Here is a 16,170-nt window from a genome sequence, read left to right as displayed (position 1 = left end):
GTCCACTAACCATGCAACCATAGACTGTTTCAATAAGGAAGTAGTCTTTAACCCTCCTTCAGGGGATAAGTTTAAATTTAGAGGAGCAGGCATGGTAGGTATACCCAAGGTCATCTCAGCAATGAAGGCGAGTAAGCTACTTAGCCAGGGTACTTGGGGTATCTTGGCAAGCGTAGTAGATGTGGCAGAACCAGAAGTTTTCCTATCTTCCGAACCAGTAGTAAGGGAGTACCCTGACGTTTTCCCCGACGAACTCCCAGGACTTCCGCCTCCTAGGGAGGTAGACTTCGCCATCGAGTTAGAGCCCGGCACCGCCCCTATCTCTAGAGCTCCTTACAGAATGGCCCCAGCCGAATTAAAGGAGTTGAAAGTCCAGTTACAGGAGCTGTTGGACAAGGGCTTTATCCGGCCCAGTGTATCACCGTGGGGAGCCCCAGTGTTGTTCGTGAAGAAGAAGGATGGGTCGATGCGCCTTTGCATTGACTACCGAGAGTTGAACAAGGTGACAGTTAAAAACCGCTACCCCTTACCCAGGATTGAGGACTTGTTTGACCAGTTACAGGGGGCCACCGTCTTTTCCAAGATCGACCTGCGATCAGGCTATCACCAGTTGAGGATTAGGGACGGTGATATTCCCAAGACGGCCTTTCGTTCGAGGTACGGACACTACGAATTCATAGTGATGTCCTTTGGTTTAACTAATGCCCCTGCAGTGTTCATGGACCTGATGAACAGGGTGTTTAAGGACTTTCTAGACCAATTCGTCATAGTCTTCATTGACGATATCTTGATCTATTCCAAGACTGAGGCCGAACACGAAGAGCACTTGCACCAAGTCTTGGAGACCCTTCGAGCTCATAAGCTATACGCCAAGTTCTCCAAGTGTGAGTTCTGGTTAAAGAAGGTGACATTTTTAGGGCACGTGGTTTCCAGTAAGGGAGTCTCGGTGGACCCAGCTAAGGTCGAAGCGGTGACCAACTGGCCTCGACCGTCTACAGTCAGTGAGATTCGCAGTTTTCTGGGTCTGGCAGGATACTACAGGAGGTTTGTAGAAGACTTCTCACGCATAGCCAGCCCTTTGACCCAGTTGACCAGGAAGGGAACCCCTTTTGTCTGGAGCCCAGCATGTGAGAGTAGTTTCCAAGAGCTTAAGCAGAAGCTAGTGACGGCACCAGTCCTGACAGTGCCTGATGGGTCGGGAAGTTTTGTGATCTATAGTGATGCCTCTAAGAAAGGACTGGGATGTGTCCTGATGCAGCAAGGTAAGGTAGTTGCGTATGCCTCACGCCAGTTGAAGAATCATGAGCAGAACTACCCTACCCACGACTTGGAGTTGGCAGCTGTAGTCTTTGCACTGAAGATATGGAGGCACTATCTGTACGGTGAGAAGATTCAGATTTACACCGACCACAAGAGCCTGAAGTATTTCTTCACTCAGAAGGAGTTGAACATGAGGCAGAGGAGGTGGCTCGAGTTGGTGAAAGACTACGACTGCGAGATCCTGTACCATCCAGGTAAAGCAAATGTAGTGGCTGACGCGCTGAGTAGGAAGGTTGCACATTCAGCAGCGCTAATCACGAAGCAGACCCCCTTACTCAGGGATTTGGAGAGAGCCGAGATTGCAGTCTCAGTAGGTGAGGTTGCCGCACAGTTGGCTCAGTTGACAGTTCAGCCAACCTTGAGGCAAAAGATCATTGCTGCTCAGCTGAGTGATCCTTACTTGGCAGAGAAACGTCGTATGGTAGAGACGGAGCAAGGTGAAGAGTTCTCTATATCCTCTGATGATGGCCTTATGTTTGAGGGGCGCCTGTGTGTGCCGGAAGACAGCGCAGTTAAGACAGAGCTTTTGACTGAGGCTCACAGTTCCCCGTTTACCATGCACCCTGGGAGTACGAAGATGTACCAGGACTTAAGGAGTGTCTATTGGTGGAGGGGCATGAAGAGGGATGTAGCAGAGTTCGTCAGTAGGTGCTTGGTGTGCCAGCAGGTGAAGGCACCTAGGCAGCATCCAGCAGGGTTGTTGCAACCCTTGAGTGTGCCAGGGTGGAAGTGGGAGAGTGTGTCGATGGACTTTATCACGGGACTGCCCAAGACCTTGAAGGGCTACACGGTGATCTGGGTTGTGGTCGACAGACTCACGAAGACAGCCCACTTCGTGCCAGGGAAATCCACGTACACTGCCAGCAAGTGGGGGCAGTTATACATGACGGAAATAGTAAGACTGCACGGAGTACCAGTATCCATCGTTTCAGACAGGGATGCCCGTTTCACTTCGAAATTTTGGCAAGGGCTCCAACTTGCATTAGGTACGAGGCTGGACTTCAGCACGGCATTCCACCCTCAGACTGATGGTCAGACAGAGAGACTGAACCAGATTTTGGAGGATATGCTGCGGGCCTGTGTGCTAGAGTTTTCAGGAAGTTGGGACTCCCACCTGCATCTAATGGAGTTCGCCTATAATAACAGTTACCAGGCTACCATTGGTATGGCTCCGTTTGAGGGTCTGTATGGCAAGTGCTGTAGATCCCCTGTCTGCTGGGGCGAGGTTGGAGAGCAGAGGATGCTAGGCCCCGAGTTAGTGCAGACTACCAATGCAGCCATACAGAAGATCCGAGCTCGTATGCTGACCGCACAGAGCAGACAGAAGAGTTACGCTGATGTACGACGTAAGGACCTCGAGTTTGAAGTGGGAGATATGGTCTTTTTGAAGGTAGCACCGATGAAGGGCGTTCTGAGGTTCGAGAAGAAGGGGAAGTTGAGTCCACGTTTCGTGGGGCCATTTGAGATACTGGAACGGGTTGGCCCTGTGGCTTATCGTTTGGCCTTGCCCCCATCCCTCTCAGCAGTGCATGACGTATTCCATGTCCCCATGTTGAGGAGGTATGTCGCAGACCCGACGCACATCGTGGACTTCGAGCCCCTACAGGTCAGTGAGAACTTGAGCTATGAGGAGCAGCCTGTCGAGATCTTGGCAAGAGAGATCAAGAAGCTTCGTAGTCGAGATATTCCACTAGTCAAAGTCCTTTGGCAGAACCATGGAGTTGAAGAGGCCACGTGGGAGAGAGAAGAGGACATGAAGACCCAGTACCCAGAGCTGTTCGAGGAGTAGAGCTTTCGAGGACGAAAGCTTTCTAAGGGGGGAAGTATGTAACACCCCAATGATCTCATGTCGTTCATTTTTTAAATTCAATTATTTATTTTTTATTTTATTCATCTATTTGTTTATAATTAAATAATGAAACTTATGTCATCAAGATGTGAATTTTTCCCCTTTTAAAATATTAAGCAAATTTCAACTTTAATTATACTTGGTAATTAAAGATTTAATTGGTATTTGGAAGTTGAGGGAAAGGAGGAATTTGGGGGAAATATTGGTAAATTAGAGAGAGAAGAGTGAAATTTGGAATTTATTAAAGAAGAGAAAAAGAGGGGAATTTATTTTATAAAAGGAAAAGGAAAGGAAAAGAAAAGGAAAAGAAAAGGAAAAGAAAAAGGAAAAAGAAAAAGAGAAAGAAGAAGAAGAAGCCGAGAAACCCTAGCCACGCCGCCGCCGCCGAGTCGACGCACATCGTCCCAGCCGCGTCGGAGATCAGGTCAAGTCGAGCCGTCGCACGCCAGCCGTCGCCCGAAGCCGCGTTACACCCGTGCCTGCGCCGCGCCGCATCGATCCGAGGGAGAGCAGCTGAAGCCGCGTCGCCGAGCCGCCCAGTCCCATCGTGCGCAACCGCCAACCACTGCGTGAAGCCGCGCACTGCCAAGTCACCGACCCGCAGCAGTCGACGGCGTCAGCCGCGCGCCTCCAGCCGTGAAGCAGAACCCGCGTTTCGGCTGATCTGCGCCCGCCCGTCGGCCCGAGTCCAAAACCGACCCGCGCCGCCCGCCGAACCCGAACTCCGCGCGCGCGCCTACTCCAAGCCGAGCCGCGCCTCCCTGCTGACGTGAGCCGAGCCGCTCGCGCAAGCCCCTTTCGCCAGGACTGAGCCGAGCCGATTCTGTCCTTCTTCCAGCCGAGCCGCCAAGACAATTTTGGCTCCTTCCACCTAGTTTTTGGTAAATTTCCAAATTCCCTAGCCTGCCCAGTAATTAAATGAGTTAATTTGGAAATTTAATTAATTTAATTACTTTCCTCAAGAAGCAACTTGGACCAAATAGCTGCTGCAGCTTAGGACTTCCTCAGTAGGAACTCATCTAGCAACATCTCGAGGTAAGAGATTTCTACTACTAGACCCATGAACAAATTGTAAGATTTCGCATACTGTGAGATACGCATACTGATGATTGACCGTATGGTGTATTGAACTGTTGACTGTATGACGATGTTATGATATTAATGCTCAGTAGTATGTGGCCGTATGTTGTGTTGAACTGCTGACTGTAGGAGGACGTTGTGATACGAATGCTCGGTAGCATATGACCGAAATGTTTGGAATTGTTCTGACGATGTAGAGACTGTTGAGGAAGGGAAGGGAGCTAGTGTTCACTATTTCGTCATAGTTGTATGATGATGAGATGTATATGTATGTTAAGACTAGGGTCCCTGTTAGCAACCCAGTAGAGTCGTACCTGCATGGGTGTCCTTCGGGATCACCACCTATTGAGGACTGTGTGGTCCGACGGGACGCCAGTCTAGCATGATATAGACATGACTCGAGTGACTCGACGGGGTCCTCGCATCCCGACTGTCCTAGGTGTCCCCGGGCACCGAAGACCAGAGTTTCGTTCCTACGGGAGCGCATGTTGCACGTGTTCGGGAACGTGCCAGAGATTGGGTACCAGTTTTCAGGACTCGACAGGGAAGCCAACAGGCACCTAGTGGGACTAGTAGTGGGTCCCTTACTGAGTATTTTTATACTCATTCTCTTCATTTTATGTTTTCAGGTAGAGGACGAGGTAAGGGCAAAGGCAAGCTGGCGAGCGACGTGAAGTGACCGTGGCGAGCCATAGGGGTTTTCCTGCTTCCGCACATGTTTTACTTTACAGTTAAATTCATGTTTCGGCTTTCTGCATATTTACTTTGGTTATTTTTGTAGATAGGGCCCGCTTAGGGATTTTAAACTTAACTCGTATTTCTACATGTTACCTTAACTATCTTTCATAAATACATTTGCTAGATTTCTTTGCATTTATTTACACCAGATTTTATGACTTAAACACTGATCCTAGATTCAGTAACCACTTCGATTCAGCATAAAGAGTCGGGTCGTTACATTTTCTATGTGATGTCTGTTTTAGGTAATTTTATTCCATTCCTAGCTAATTTAAAAATTTTTAAAAGGAGTTTTTAAAACTATATATTTTTAAAATTTTTGGAAACTGGCTTGATGTTTAAAAGTAATGATAAAAAGTAAATAAAAAAAAAAAAACAAGAAATTTAGACGTGTGGTGATTGTTTAAGCTTTTTTTTTTTTTTTTTAAAAAACGTGTTTAAGCTTATCTTTTAAAAAAACAAAAAATCAAACGTCAAATAGCTATTAAACGAGACTTAACTGCACATGGATGTTAAATGCATTAAAAAAGAAGAAAATGGTTAATATATCATTTGAGATTTATTTCATGTTTACATATTTTCAATGCTCAATTTTACTTTTTTTTTTTACTTTTAATAAATTTTGAATTTGATCTTTAAAAGAAAACCTGTATGAAAACTATCAACAAATAATAATTTTCATATTATTAAAATATAATATGTGAAGGAAAACTTTTCTAAATATAACAAACTACTGAAACATTATTCGAGTGATTCGACAGGATAACTCGTAGCCCGATTGTCTTAGTGTTTCCTTTGGGTACACTAAAGACTAGATTGTCCTAAGTGTTCCTTAGGGTTCACCGAAGACCATATTTGTTCCTATGAATCAAAGATTGCACGTGTTCGGGAACGTGCCAGTTCAGGGGTACTTCTTTACAGGACTCTAATGAGAAGTTAACAGACACCTAGCGGGACTAATAGCACAGATTGCACGTGTTCGAGAACGTGCCAGTTCAGGGGTACTTCTTTACAGGACTCTAATGGAAAGTTAACAGACACCTAGCGGGACTAATAGTAGGTCCCTTACTGAGTATATGTTTATACTCACTATTTCTATGTTTAATATTTCAGGCGAAGGTAAAGGTAGAGGAAAGCTAGCGAGCGACAGAGAAGGATCCGTGACATGCCATATGGGGACTCAGTTTTGCTTCCGCGTTTATGTATCAATGTTTCAGTATTCTGTTTTTAATGAAAATGTAGTTTCCCTCTTTTTAAGAAAGTGTCTATTGTCATTGTTTCTTTTTAGTAATGACCTCAGCTTAGTATAAAGAGTTGGGTCGTTACTTGGAGTCTAAGATTAAAGTATGGGATTGTACCATAATATTTTCCAAAGAGTTCTTAACTTTGAATAATGTTATCTAGGAATTGAAGGACTATAAGGTTTTTTTTAGGCCAACAAAGAAAGAATATTGTAAGGCTCAACCAAAGATATGAAATATTAGGATTATAAAAAAAAGGTTATTTAAGTAGAACACCAACTTTTTAACATTTACAAGGAAAGTAAGAAATTAGATGTTTCTAGAAGGCAAACAAGAAACAGGGTGGCATAGTGTACTAAAACAATCGGAAGATTTGAATTGAAATGGAGGAGAATTGACTTGGATGATTTGTCATGAGAATGATATAACAACCATTGTTGCTAAATAAAAGTTGGTTTATTTTGGTGGTCTATAAGGTGGTTCAAAGAGATTATATTGTGGATTTCGATAGTTTTAGAATTTTTCAGTCATGAAGGAAGAAAGATGATCATATGAAAGGAGTTAAACATTAAAGTTTGAGATTGTGCCGCAATATTTTACAAAGATTTTTTATTTTTGGAAAAATTTCTATAGGATAGCTGAAATACACGAAGGTTTATTTTTGGGCCAACGAAGAAAGATGATTATAAGGGTTTGTCAAAGATATGAGATATTAGTATTATGAGAAAATGAAACTTTAATTAAACAACAACTTTTTAACATTTATGAGGAGGTACAGAATCAAATGTTTCTAGATGGCAAACAAGGAACAAGGTGGCTAAGTGTACTAAAACGGTTAGAAGGTATATAGTGATATGGAGGTGCATTGAATTGTACGATTTGTCGCGATAATGATATAAAAGTCATTGTTGCTAAAGAAAAGTTCGTTTATTTTGGTCTATAAAGTGGTTCAAGGGCATAATATCTTGGATTTGTATAGTTTTAGAGTTTTTCAATCTTTGTGGGAAAGAATATGTGCTTGGGACGACATGGAGTGAAAGATTAAAGTGTGAGATAGACACCACGATCTTTTGCAAAGTGTTCTTATATTTGGATAAAATTCTTTAGGAACCAAAAGTATGATAAAGGTTTGTTTTTTGGCCAACAAAGAAAGATGATTGCAAGGATTTTCCAAAAGTATCAAAAATTAGGATTATTAGAAAAGGGTAGCTTGATAGAACCACTAAGTTTTGAACATTTACGGGGAAGTAAGAAGATAAATGTTTGTAGAAGGCAAGCAAGGAACAAGGCTACATAGTGAAGTAAAACGATTAGGAGATTTGTAGTGAAGTGGAGGTGCATTTACTTTCACGGTTTTGTGGCGATAATGATATAAAGGCCACTGTTGCTAAAGAAAAATTTGTTTATTTTGGTCTTTAAAGTGGTTCAAAGGGATTATATTGTGGATTACGATAGTTTCGGAGTTTTTGAATCATGGAGGAAGAAAGAAGTGTAAATTTAAAGTAGAATATTTTACCACAATATTTTCAAAAGAGTACTTGTTTTAGGATAATTTTCTATAGGAACCAAAGGACTATAAAGACGATTGTTTTTGGGTCAACGAAGAAAGATGATGGTAAAGATTTGCCAAAGATATTAAATATTAGGATTATGAGTAAAGGGTACTTTAATAGAATACCAACTTTTGAGCATTTACGAGATAGTAAGAAGATAAATGTTTCTAGAAAGCAAACAAGAAACAAGACATCATAGTTAACTAAAACGATAACAAGATTTGTAGTGAAATCGAGGAGCATTGACTTGTACGATCTCCTAGTATAATTATATAAGTGCCACTATTGCTAAATAAAAGTTGGTTTATTTTGGTTATAAGATGGTTCAAAAGGATGTTATTGTGGATTTGTATACTTTCGGAGTTTTTCAATCATGGAGGAAGAAAGATATGTTTTTGTTATGAAAGAAGTGAAAGATCAAAGTAGGAGATGGCACAATGGTGATATTTTCCAAAGAGTTCTTATTATTGGAAAATTTTCTATTGGGACTGAAGTACTGTAAGGTTTGTTTTTGGGCAAACAAAGACAATTTAATGATAGTAAGGATTTGCCTAAGATATGAAATATTAGAATTATGAGAAAAAGATACTAGAAGGTGGTGCAAAAGAAAAGTTGGTTTATCTTGGTCTATAAGGTGGTTCAAAGGGATATTATTGTGGATTTGTTTAATTTCAGAGTTTTTCAATCATGGAGAAAGAAAGATATGTTCTTGGCATGAAAGTATTCAAAGATTAATGTATGCTATTGTGCCACAATACTTTCCTAAGAATTCTTATTTTATGATAAAAGATCTATATGATCAAAGTACAATAACGTTTATTTATTGGCCAACAAAGAAAAACGATATTAAGGATTTTCCAAACATATGAAATATTAGGATTATTAAAAAAGGAAGGGTGCTTTAATAGAATGCCAACTTTTGAAGATTTACGTGGAAGTAAGAAGATAAATGTTTTTAGAACGCAAACAAGGAGCAAGGTGTCACAGTGTACTAAAACGACTACAAGATTTGCATTAAATGGAGGTGCATTGACTTGAAAGATTGTTGCTATAATGCCCTTCCCAAAATAATGCACAAAACCGACCCCTCTGAAGACCTAAAACACAAAAGCCATATACAAGACCACTAAAAACCACTAAAACATGACAAACAAAGAACCTAACCAAAAAAAAAAAAAAAAAAGGAAAAAGACCAACATTAACGATATAAGACAATCTAGTCATGAGTTGCAAAAATTGATCATGTAAAAGTTTTGGTACTCCACAAAGTACGATATAAATATTTATATCGAACCTGACTCGGCCTCAGGCTCGACATAAATAAATAAATAAATATATATATATATATATATATCCCTGAGTATAAGAATTATATTAGAAAGTCAGTATATCCCAACAAATATCGATATAGTTGAGATGTCGATTTGTTGGGATATACAATCTTTCCCTCTTAGATGTGGAGTACCAAAACTTTTACATGATCAATTTTGGCAACTCATGGCTAGACTATCTTATATAGTTAGTTTTGGTCTTTTTTTCTTTTTCTTGTTTTAATGGTTTTTAGTTGTCTTGTGTTTGGCTTTTGTGCATTAATTTGGAAGGGCATTTCATGATATAAGAGCCATTGTTGTTAGAGAAAAGTTGGTTTATCTTGGTCCATAAGTTGGTTCAAAAGGATAAAATTGTGGATTTGTATGGTGTTGGAGTATTTCAATCTTGGAGCAACATGGATTTGTTATGGGAATGAAGGAGTCTAAAGTTAAATTATGATTGTACACATATTTTCCAAACAGTTCTTATATTTGGCAAATTTTCTATAGGAACTGAAGGATTTGGGCTAATAAGAAAAAATGATTGTAAGGATTTGCCAAAGATATGAAATATTAGGATTATGAGAAAATGGTACTTTAGTAAAATGGCAAGTTTTGAACGTTTACGAGGAAGTAAGAAAATAAATGTTTTTAGAAGGTAAACAAGGAACAAGGTGGCATTGTATACTAAAATGATTAGAAGGTTTGTAGTGAAATGGAGGAGAATTGACTTGGACGGTTGTTAGTATAGTGATATAACAACCACTATTGCTAAAGAAAAGTCGGTTTATTTTGGTCTATAAGGTGGTTCAAAGGGATACTAATGTGGATAAAGTCTATAAGAACTGAAGTACTATAACGTTTCTTTGTGTGCTAACGAAGAAAGATAAGGATTTGCTAAAGATATGAATATTAGGATTATGGGAAAAAGATATTAAAACGTTAACTTTTTAACATTAATTAGGAACTAAGAAGATAAGTATTTCTAGAAGCAAGTTGAAATAGGTTTCCTAAAAAGATTAGAAGATTTACGGTGATAGTGATATGGAGGTGCTTTGACTTGTTCTTTCAATCTTGGAGGAACAAGAATTTGTTCTTCCGATGGAGTGTAAAATTAAAGTATGAGATTGTACCACAATATTTTCCAAAGAGCTTACTATAAATTGGAAAATTTTCTTTAAGAACTAAAAAATTGTAAGGTTTGTTTTTGGGCCAATGAAGATAGATGATTTTAAGGATTTGCCAAAGATTTGAAATATTAGGATTATGAAAAAAGGGTACTTTAATGAAACGCCAACTTTTTAACATTTACGAGGAATAAGGTGACATAGTGTTCTAAAACAATTAGAACATTTGTAGTCAAATGGAGGTGCATTGACTTGTACGATCGTCACTATTATGATATATGAGCTGCTGTTGCTAGATAAAAGTTAGTTGATTTTGGTCTATAAGATGGTCCAAAGGGATAATGCTACAGATTTATTATTGGGATGAAGGAGTCTTAAGATTAAAGTATGAGATTGTACCACAATATTTTCCAAAGAGTTCTTAATTTTAGATAATTTTTTCTAGAGCCGAACGACTCTAAGGTTTGTATTTGGGCCAACAATGAAAGCTGATTTTAAGGATTTGCTTAACATATGAAATATTCGGATTATGAGAAAAGGGTACTTTAATAGAACGCCAACTTTTTAACATTTGCTAGGAAGTAAGAATATAAATGTTTCTTGAAGGCAAACAAGGAACAAGATAGCATAGTCTACTAAAACGATTAGAAGATTTGTTGTGAAATGGAGGTGCATTGACTTGTACAAATTGTCGCAAGATATAAGCATAGTTTGTTGAACTTGGTCTATAAGGTGGTTCAAAAGGATAATACTGTGGATTGTATAGTTTCTGAGTTTCTCAACCTTGGAGGAAGAAAGATATATTCTTGGAATGAAGGAGTCTAATATTAAAGTATGAGATTACACCACAATATTTTGCAATAAGTTCTTATTTTTGGATAAAATTCTATAGGAACCGAAGTACAATAACGTTTGTTTTTAGGCCAACTGTAAACCCGATATTTTCTTGGTTTAATTTCTTTAAATGTGGAAAGAAAAAAAAAAGAAAAAGAAAATGGAAATTAAGTGTAAATATATATATATATATATATATATATATTTATATATTAAATAGTTTTATTAAATAAAGTAAAGAAAAGAAAGAAAAGAAAGGATAAAAAGAAGAAAAGGAGAAGAAAATTTCATTTTTTCTTTTCTTCTTCTTCTTCTCTTCCCTTCACCGCCAAGATTTTGAAGACATCCAAGTTCCATTTTTTTTTCTTTTTCCTTCTTCAATTTGCAGAGAACTTCTAAGAGAGAGTTTGGAAGAAGAAGAGAAATTTTACTAGAATTTTTAGGTTGAAGAAGAGGAGGAGAACTCAAGCAAAGTGTATCAATGGCTGAATTTTAGTTCATTCTGCACATCACTGGTTTTTAATTCGGTTTGAACTCTTCAAAAGGAATTAAGAGGTGAGATTTACATTTACTGAAAGTTAACTCATTTTTAAACAAACTTTATGAAGAACGTTGGAGCAAATTCGGATATTCATTTGGTGCTTTTTGATGAAGAAAACATGGCAGTTGGTTTTTACTCGAAATCAGGAGGTCTCTGGTTTTTCATGTATTTCAGAGTGTATCGGTGGAGTTAGAATCTCTATTTGGTATGGTTGGAAAGCTTATTCAATTTACTACAACTTTCATGAAGAAATTGTAAACCAAAAACGACTAAAAATTAGTTAAATTGTAGGGACAAGTTAAAGAGGTCGTGTGCGCGCGATTCTGGAAGTGGTTCTGTTTTGAGGGTTATATGTGTTTATGCACGGGGAATCAGATTTATATGTCTTCAGGTAAGTTTTAGAGGATCTCAAAATAAAGATTTTGATATAAAGAACACTCATTTTGGTTAAGTATTGAGAAAGTTATAGTCCTTTGAAGTTTATGTTAGAAATCTGGAAATTTTAGAGAATTGTTGAAATAGGATTTTATTTCTTAAGCTTTGTTTTCGTGAGCGTCATCTTTGGTGCGACATGTTATGTATATCTTTAGGAAACCAGAATGTTTAGAGTTTTAATACTCGGTTGAGTTGTTGGCAGGCCGAGAAGAATTAAACCGAGCTTATAGACCAAGGATCTAGCCCAAGACTGTGAGTGACAAAACCAACTTTGAAATATTTTCCATAATTGTTATTATGATTGAATGCGATAAATGTTTATTTACGAAGCCATGAAAAGTATTTGAATTTCATGACTATTTTCAAGTATACATTTGGAGACTAGATTTCTTAAAGAAATTTATGCTAGCACGTAGATATTAAATGTTTGGAAAGTATTTAAACCACAATATTTTAAGCAAAGCATGAATTAGTATGAAGTTTTGTTTTAAGAACTACAATTTTCCACGAAAGAGCTGAGTAAAGTTCGAGCTTTGTGTAAAATTTATAAGCAGGCATGTTTTAATATTTAAAGATGATTTATGAAATTTTCATTAACTACATGACTGAGATCTTGAGCCTGAGGCTAGAGATTACCGTGTGCACACTGGTTAGATTCCGTTGTTGACGTTGAGTGTACTCCGTAACAACGATGCTGTCGTGAGTGCTGGGCGGGCCCCACTACGACAAAGATGATGGGAGTGCTGGGCGGGCCCCACTACATCGTAGTGCTTGTAAACGTTGTTGTACTAGGTGTACCTACACAACGTAGATTCGTCATGTTAGTTAAAATGCTTCGATATACTTGATATGCCTTGCTAGATTTCAATGATGAACATGCTGAGTATTTAAGGAAGCTATTCTTACTACTACACATTTACATTTGCGACTTGTATAAACAGATTAATATGTGTAAAGTTTTCACGTGCTCTTATCTTTAAATTCATAGTTTTAAACTGAGTCACTCACTGAGCTTCATAGCTCACCCTTTCCAAAATGTTTTACCCATTTTCCAGGTAGAGATCGACTTCTCGGTGCCTGATAGACTGCCTTAGTCTGCGGAAGCTTCATTATCGATTGCCAGTACGTGTTTTGAGTTGGGCATAGAGTCTGTTGTGTTGTGGTGTATATACACCCTTGTATGTTATAGATACTCCACAGTTTGTATAAGCTTTAGGAACTGTAGTTGTGTAAATTTTGTTGGTTATATTTTGATTAAGGTGTCTTTAGGTTTACTCGTGAAATCGGTAAATTTTGAGGTACACTTCATGTATGTGTTTGACTAGCTGTGTTTGACTAGCCTAGGATCCGCTGTGTTTTGTGGCATGTACAATAGTTTATATACTAGATTGGCAAGTTCATCACAAGAAAATTTTAAGCAGAGTCGACATATACAGGTACAGAAAAGCGTTGTTCGTCGGCTTCACGCCATCTTTCGGTCTAAGGTAGCAGGTAGTCCGGGAGGGGGTGTGACACCAACGAAGAAAGATGATTGTAAGAATTTGTCAAAGATATGAAATATTAGGTATATGAGAAAAGGGTACTTTAATTACACTACCTACTTTTTAACATTTATGAGGAAGTAAGAAGATAATTGTTTCCAGAATAGAAAAAGGAGCAACATGGCACGGTGTACTAAAACGATTATAAGATTTGTAGTGGAATGTTGCATTGAGTTGTATGATTTGTCACGATAATGATACAAGAGCCATTGTTCCTAGGGAAAAGGTCTTTAATTTTGGTCTACAAGATGGTTCAAAGTGAAAATATCGTGGATTTGTATGGTTTTGGAGTGAATCTTGGAGGAACAAAGATTTGTTCTTGGGTATGAGTCTAAGATTAAAGTAGGGGATTTTACCACAATGTTTTCCGAAGAGTTCTTATATTTGGATAGTTTTCTATTGGAACAAAAGGACTATAAGGTATGTTTTTATGCCAACAAAGAAAGATTATTGTAAGGATTTTCCAAAAATTTGAAATATTAGGATTATAAGTAGAGGGTACTTTAATAGAATGCAACTTTTGAATATGTACTTGGAAGTAAAAAGATAAATGTTTTAAAGGTGAACAAGAAAGAGTGGCTTAGTGTACTAAACAAATTAGAAGATTTTTGTAGGTTTATTTTTCTTTTAAAAGGATATTGTCTCTTTATTTAGAAAAAATCAAAATACAAAAGATATATACTACAAGTACAAATAAAGGGACCTAGGGAGATTAGGGACGCACTTAGAATCCTAAGTAACTAGGTTGACATCCCCTTAGTGACATCCTTATGTCCATACAATACAAGTAAAATATAAAGTTCAATAATAAAGAAGTATATCAAGGTAATACAGAAGAGAAAAAGGCAGATAAGAGCTTGATGTACAAATTTTGAGATAAACACATAATTCCAAAGAACTTTAAAGGTAAAAGTTGTCCAATAAAAAAAAAATTGAATAGAGTATGCGCTAAACTCCTTGTCTGGAGGGCAGCAAGCGGCTACATTTCTTTTTGCAATGCCCATTCGATTTGACTAAACCATGACCTTATCTTGGACTTCGGTTTTGTTCGAACCATATTTCTGCAAGCAGTGACTTGGACAAGTTAGTCCAAAGTAAATGTGGCCCCTTTTTCGTGAGTGGACTCAAAATAGTCTATCCAACATTGTTCCATAAAAAACTAGCCAACTTTGAATAAAGAGAGCATACTGCCCTAACACATAGCTGAATATGGACATGAGAATAACATGTGCTACAAATCTTCTTCTTCATGAAGGCAGAGAGGGTATATAGAGGGCAAAAGACAATTGTTAACCATTTGGGAGCTTCCTTTTCATGACCAGTGAACAGTTTAATAACCCAAATAACATAATCCATATTAAAATGTTGACTCTTCTAGGATTGTTGGATTTCCACAAGGCTTTCCAGGTCTCTCTAGTCATCAGAGATGATGGTGAAAGGTGATCTACAATAAATTTGACTGAAAACTTGTTAGACAATTCTAAAGACCAAAGCATTCTAATCCATAGATTTTTCCACTTGCCTTTATGGAAGAAGAGGAAGTAGTTGTTGAAATTCTGAAATTTTCCCTTCTCTAAGGAGTCTTCTAAATATTATAGATCAAGATAGGGTGGATTGGTTTCAATGTGTAGCTACTAATCTATTTGGCAGCAAAGTGACTTTAAACAGTTTTGGAATACGGGATCTAAAGATTCAACCCACAATTCATTCGAAAAGTCTATTTGACTACCCATTTCCAAGTCTGGAAAAAGACAAGGTTTCCACCTTGCTCTCTAGATATACAAATTAGAAGATTTATAATGAAATGAAGGTGCATTGACTTGTACACTTGTTGCTATAATGATATAAGAGCAACTATTGCTAGAGAAAGTTGGTTTATTTTGGTCTATGAGTTTTTTCAATGGGATAAATTGTGGATTATTATAGTTTTAGGGTATTTCAATCTCGAAGGAAGAAAGATTTGTTCTTGGGATGGAGTCTAAGGTTAAAGTATGAGATTGTACCACAATATTTTCCAAACAGTTCTTAATTTTGGATAATTTTCTCTAGGAACCAAAGGACTATAAGGTCTTTTTTAGGCCAACGAAGAAAGAAGATTGTAAGAATCAACCAAAGATATGAAATATTAGGATTAAGAGAAAAGAGTACTTAAGTAGAATGCCAACTTTTTAACATTTAAAGGAAAGTAAGAAAATAGATGTTTCTAAAAGGCAAACAAGAAACAAGGTGGCATAGTGTACTAAGATGATTGGAAGATTTGAATTGAAATGGAGGGGAATAGAGTGATTTTTCATGACCATGATATAACAACCGCTATTGCTAAATAAAAGTTGGTTTATTTTGGTCTATAAGGTGGTTCAAAGTGATTGTATTGTGGATTTCGATAGTTTCACAATTTTTTAGCCATTAAGGAAGAAAGATGTGTTCTTGGGACGAAAGGCATCAAAGATTAAAGTTTGAGATTGTGTCGCAATATTTTACAAAGTGCTTTTATTTTTGGAAAATTTTCTATAGGAGAGTCGAAATACATGAAAGAAAGATGTTTGTAAGGGTTTTGCAAAGATATGTGATATTAGTACTATGGAGGTGCATTGACTTGAA

General features: G+C 37.8%; 1 long non-coding RNA gene across 3 annotated transcripts; it reads left to right on the top strand.

Moving 5' to 3' along the window:
* Positions 1-11,297: 11,297 nt before the first annotated feature.
* LOC127149782 (uncharacterized) lies at positions 11,298-13,624 on the top strand. 3 transcript variants are annotated; one of them, XR_007821463.1, is made up of 5 exons: positions 11,298-11,607; positions 11,707-11,798; positions 11,885-11,984; positions 12,231-12,280; positions 13,084-13,624. It is a non-coding gene; the product is annotated as an uncharacterized LOC127149782 (long non-coding RNA). The 3 variants fall into 3 exon arrangements; XR_007821462.1 differs by having other exon boundaries at positions 11,301-11,607; positions 12,231-13,624; XR_007821461.1 differs by lacking the exon at positions 12,231-12,280 and having other exon boundaries at positions 11,302-11,607.
* Positions 13,625-16,170: the final 2,546 nt, after the last annotated feature.

This window comes from Cucumis melo, chromosome 1 (genome assembly GCF_025177605.1).
Source record: "Cucumis melo cultivar AY chromosome 1, USDA_Cmelo_AY_1.0, whole genome shotgun sequence".
Classification (NCBI taxonomy): Eukaryota; Viridiplantae; Streptophyta; class Magnoliopsida; order Cucurbitales; family Cucurbitaceae; genus Cucumis; species Cucumis melo.
The sequence above is the reverse complement of the archived record's forward strand: the minus strand, read 5'-3'. Positions and strand labels throughout refer to the sequence as shown.